Below are 6,000 nucleotides of genomic sequence, written 5' to 3' on the forward strand. Positions count from 1 at the left end.
TTCCATCTTAATATATCATTATTGTTAATTTTCGATAGATATGGTAACAAGCTGGTTGAATTAAAACTGACAGAACGCTTGACCTTTAACGGGGTTTATTTGATCTTAGTTTCATATTTCTTAACATTTTTATCGATTTTAAAATTGGAACATCAGTCAATTTATGAATATTTTTGAGCGATGGTTTCTCTTTTTGAATTTTTGACAAATTACGCTGTAATAAATTCCTATCACCAGGCTAGTATTGTTCGGTAAGTTTTTTGCTCCTGGTTTTTAAATTTGCACAGAGGTGATAGACAATGGTACAATCAATGCATAGCCCAAATTTCATTTTTTCTACTGAACAAAGTTAGTTAAAACTAACAGCTGGGAGTCTTCAAACTATACGCTATTTGTGAGTCAGTTCTTCAGTGCTTCAATGTTTCTAGGTTGTGTTTTGACAATAAACAATCTAGAATAATTACAAAGGTCATGGTGAGGCAATCACAGAAAAAATGAATTGTGGCGCAGAATAGGTGTTGCAAAATATAATAACAAAATATAACATAAAATATTATTAACCAACCTTGCCGCTATGACTATCACATAAGTGTTTTGAGCGCTCTCAGTTATTTTGAAAATTGGATGACTATTACTTCTCTCATATCAAATTTTGAGCTTCAATTTGACGCGTACCAATAAATGTACTTTTTTAGAATTAAAAAATGAAGTTTGGTTTCTTCATTTTCCAAGGCGGCCCTCATAACTTGTTTTTGATATTCATGGAAACCACGTGGAGTTTTTTGCGTTATCCATACTTATGAATTACTAAGATGGATATGGGTAATCTCAGGGAAACTTTGGAGGGCATCAATTGTAGCTGAGGAATAATTGCACAAACCTTTACCGTGGGCCTAAATAAAGGCAGTAGAGAGAGAGAGAGAGCCGTGACGATTTTATATACCTTTCAGCAGTAATGAGGAGGTTGAGCAGTTTTCATTTTTGCGGTAGATAAGCTAGCAAAAACTTAACGAAGCCGATTTAACTAAGGCATTGAGGATCGTTATTGAGCGTCCAACCCCGTTCATCTAACGTCTTTATTCGAGCAAAAGCCTTCTCAAAAAATGAATAATTTTTCTTTGATATACAGTCAGGAAAATTGATTAAAAATGCAGATCATTTTACCTAGAATTTGCACGTAAATTATCAATTAATGAAAGTTACTAGAAACTATCTGCAAGCAATATAAATTACCTAAAATTCTACGTAAATTTACCTGCATTGTACCTAGAGTTTGCAGTGTTACCCGCCAAACAATTTTTCGCGATAGTTCCTGCAATCCCTGCAAATCGCATGTAAGAATTGCATTGTAGGCAAATTTACCAAGATTTTAGCTGCAAAAATTTTATTAGTTTTTTCTGCCTGCAAAGCTTTCTTGCATTTTGAGGTAGAATTACATTGAAATATTTTTTGCAGATGAAATTCCCGGAAAGTTTTTCTCAAGTTTTCTAGTTTTTGGCTCGGACATTTATTTGTAACATTCTAATCATCCGTTGAGAAGTTTTAACTTCACTTTAACCTGAGTTTTTGAAGGTCTCTTTCTCGTCAGATACTGCGTACCTTTTATGAAATTGTTGTATTGGGTTTGCAGGTAATCTCTTGGTAAAGTATTCTAGGCAAATTTTGCGTATAATTCTTTGCCGGTAATTTTGATTTATTGCTACCTGAAACTTGGCTTACCAGCAAACGTTGTAAGTAAATTTACCTACAAATTTATTAAACTGTAAATGTATTAAAATCAGCCTTCCTTTGAAATTTACTCATTAAAACTTTGGCTTAACTTTTTGAAATTTTTAAATTAATTTCGCAGCTTGATTTTAAAAATACCATCTAACGTCAGCATTACTTTTGGAATTGATATTAATTGGATCATATTACAGGGAAATTGAGAGATTTGTTCATAAAACCGTTTTTTGATTATTTTATTTTGATCGCTCTTTAGTCTGATCAGAGGTGGCAAAGCGCACACTATTCTAATCAGGAGGGACTCCTTTAGAGCACACATTGGTCTGATCAGAGTAATTTTGGGCGCACAAACGTTTGGACAGCGGTCTGAGTTTTGCCTATATCTTCATATAGCAATGGCCAGTTTGATAAGACAAAAATGAATCGCATTTAAGTACGTTATATTTTCCTTTTCGTTACATGAATATTTTTTGGTGGTAGTTTGAACGCGTTTATTCATGCAAATACTAATTTTTTTTATTGTAAGGTATTTTAATTTTGTTTTCTTGAGCCTTATATACACATGCAAGATCTTATTGAACATTTCCTTAAAATCTAGTAAACAAAATAACTGAGACCATTCGTTATAGCCTCATAAAATTTAACAGAAACATGGTAAAAAACGCTTCCACTAATTTGCTCCTTTTATCTATGGAGGCTTCTTTGAATTGCAGTGCGTTTTTCCAATGAGCAATTTGACTTGTAACAAAATATTTTTTGCCTTTAACTTTTGGCAGTTATTTCAAGCATATTTTTCAATCATATTTGTAGGCTGTAAAATGCTGAAGGTGAATTTATGAGCTAAAAAACTTGAATCTTTTTCTAGTTTGGCTTTTGCGATTTTCTGAAATTTGTTTTAGAAACAGAAGAATAACTCGTAATCTGACCTTTTTTGGTCAAAGTGTATCAGTAACAGCTGCATAACTGTAACCAAAACCTAGATCGTTATATGCTTCTTTGATGAGAAGGAATCAATCTTCTTTTTTAAAAATCAAAAAAGTTCAGATATGAATGTTTTTTTTTACCAAAGAGCACTTCAATTTACAATACTAACTTTAAATTTGCAAAAAATTTTCAACATTCTCCCTGTGAGCTCAGCAAAAAACTATTGTCGGTTCTGACTGACGAAACCGAAAAGATAAGACTGGTCGAAGGAGTGAAGAAGCAGTTTATTTTGATTAGTGTTTAGTGATTTCTGCAATTAACAAGTACAAAAACCGCAACATATTGTGTTGGCAAATAGTCAATAATTTTGTTCACCGAAAGTGAAGACATAGAGTAACAGCAAGAAATAATACTCAATATTCTAAAATTCTAGAAATTACTTTAACGGCATGACTCAAAAAAAGGAGTCAATCTGTTGGTTTCTTCTTTATACACAACAAAATTAGTATGAGAGATGAAAAGTGAGATAAAATCCCTACAACTGCTGACAGTTGCTGTTAAAAACATAGCAGAACCCATTTGTTTTTTGTGTTTTTATATTCGGCAAAAGTGTTCTATTGAGGCCGATATATTGACCAAATTCTTGCTGGTCCAGCCTAGTTTTTTTGTAGACCCAAGAACAAAACACGTATTTTGTGGCGATTTGGGGATAAAATACTAAGGAATAGCAAGCATTATCAAAATATGGCAAACGTTTTAGCTGAAAACCGTCGTTGTTTTTCAAGAATAAAAAACAAAAACATTAGACAAATAGCAGAAGTCCATTCGTTGTTGCAGGTTTCTTAATATTTTATAGAGGGAAAAGTTAAATTATCCTCTAACAGATCAACAGAGAGTACAGCGATCCTTAGATCATGATGGCACTCCAGAAAACATTTCAAAAACATCGAAAATACAAAAACAGCAAACAATAGTACATCCTGCAATAGAAAAACTCAAAGTTAATTTGTGATAACAATAAAGCTCAAAAGAAGTGGCTTAGAGCTCGTAACAATTGAAAACGCCTTTAAAATAGCCAATACCGAATCGGTAAAAGTACAAGCGGTGAATTTTTTTCAGCAGTGTAATTATCCGGCCGACAAAGTAAAGCATTGTATAATTTTTTGGGAGACAAAATTAGGATTAAATAAAAGGACAACTCCGATTAAAAGGTGTTGTCGAAATAGGGAATTAGAGGAGTCGAAGTATGCTTTATGCCCACTGTCTGAGAGTGACGAAAAATGCTCAATGAAAAACGTTAGAAACAAATTTAGCCTTAATTGCTATAATTTGAGCTACTTTTACTTCTTGATTTTTTGACAAGACCAGTTCAACGGTAGCTACGTCCAAATTTTTTTAATGCGCAGACACCATAGAGTACACGAAATGTCTGAAAATTGCAAAGTTTTTCTTTTCCTACAAGTGGCAATGGAGATATCACATCGGTTTTCAGGCCAATTCGCTTGCTTCCATTATAAAGAAACTTTCTGAGCCGATTAGTTTTTACTGAAAATCCTCCAGACACCCAATTTGGTTTAGGTTGCGTAAAGAACAGTTTCGATGCTATTGAAACGCTGATTGAAGAACTTAGATCCAATCTCTCAGCATCAGCATGCAAGCAAGTTGCAGCTTTCTCGACTTAAAGAAAGAGTTGTGGATCTCAGTAGTTTGTTTGAAAAAATGTAATAGATACGTTCTTCGGGGTCCATTATAAAACTTTTCAGAATGATTTTTGAACAATCGTTTACAACCGTTTTAAAACAGTTTACTTTATTTGATGATAAAAGCCCAATTTCAAGCTTATAGCAATGGGCATGCCACACAAAAAAAATGTGTTTGTGCTTCTATTGCAATTTTTACTTGAATGATTTGATGATCCAAAGTGTATTATTGCATGCCGTTGACAATGTTGTAAAAAGCAGATATGCGCAAGAATGTTTGAAGAAAATTATAACAAACTCTTGTACAATAAAGAAGAACCTGTTCTAAACAGCAAACTGAGACTAAGCACGGAAAAGCACAGTTTGGTGTGAGGAAAACGAACAAATTTTGTAATGAAAACTTACATAAAAAAATCTAAAATTTAGCAAAGACAGAGTTTCAGCTATCTAGCTTTAATGATAGATGCTAAATTGTTTTTCAGAAACCGCTCATATCAGTTTGTGGCCAAAGCCAACCTTCTGTCAAATTGTTCTATCATTTTTAGGTAGGAAATGTTCTGCGAGAAACGCAGATGTTTAAACCTTTTTAAACAAACGTTCAGTCATTTTCTCAATAAAGCGTCTTCGTATACGCGTGAAAGACAGTAACAATCATTACGAAAAAAAGACTAATTAGCAAACATATACTACGGTTGATTTTACTTAGAAAACTCACTCTTGAGTTAAGAGAAAAACATGTGATTTATAAAGCTCCAGAGTTACATACCTCCGAGGTACCCGAAAACTTTTATGAACTTAAGAAGACAGCGGAGTTTTTTTTCAATCTCAAAAATATTTTTTGTGCAAAATTGCCTAAACAAAGGAAAGAGGTTAGAAAAACAATAACCAACCAGATCATTTTCACTGTTTTTCCCAGGGTTTTCACAGGAAATCATCGAAAAGATTGAAACTTTTTGACGGCAGAAATGAAAAGGTTTTGCCAATAAATTTTAGATTTAGATTATTATGTTTTAGGCAAAGATTGCGTAATCGGAACTTTGTTTGAGTTCAAAGATTACAGCTGAAATGTGTTCCTGAACTGGAATTGAGTTTTGTTTTCAAATTCACTGATACATAGGTGAACACTTTTGATTTTGTTTTTTCTTTATTGGTCACCAAGCTAAATTAAGCAACGGACACTTGAGAACGGATTATTGTCCTAAAAGTCCTGTGCCGCAGACAAATTTTGTAAATGTATTTGTACAAGTAATTTTGGAGATATTTAATGACTGCTGGAAACAATTTATTATTTTTTGTGATCAGTTTTCATCTTTGCCATTTTGGTTTTTACACGATGAGTTGGTGATCCTCCTTGTCTGGGTTTAAAATTAGTCTCAAATTTGAGATCTTTTTAAAATACTTTTTTGTTCAGGACTTAGTTTCGGCAGCAAGCTGCTGACACCTTAATAAAATGACTTTTTAAGCTCCCACAAAATTGATTTTCCCTCCCGGCTGTCGCGGTAGTTGTTTTGTTTGTCTGTTATTGCTTGTCTGTCGTCGTTTTCGTCAGTGCTAAGCTTTATCAGGCGTGACTGAGTTAATTGGCATCAAAAGATAACAAAAACTCGATTTAACCCTACTTATTAAACGCTACTTTAACTATAATCATGCA

At 33.3% G+C, this 6,000-nt stretch overlaps 1 protein-coding gene across 1 annotated transcript in view; it reads right to left on the minus strand.

Moving 5' to 3' along the window:
• The window catches only part of LOC142340586 (glutathione synthetase-like), a 494,803-nt gene that overhangs the window by 194,267 nt on the left and 294,536 nt on the right, over window positions 1–6,000 (minus strand). The gene's annotated exons all lie outside the window — the stretch shown is intronic.

This window comes from Convolutriloba macropyga, chromosome 6 (assembly GCF_964194025.1).
Source record: "Convolutriloba macropyga chromosome 6, txConMacr16.3, whole genome shotgun sequence".
Lineage (NCBI taxonomy): Eukaryota > Metazoa > Xenacoelomorpha > Acoela > Convolutidae > Convolutriloba > Convolutriloba macropyga.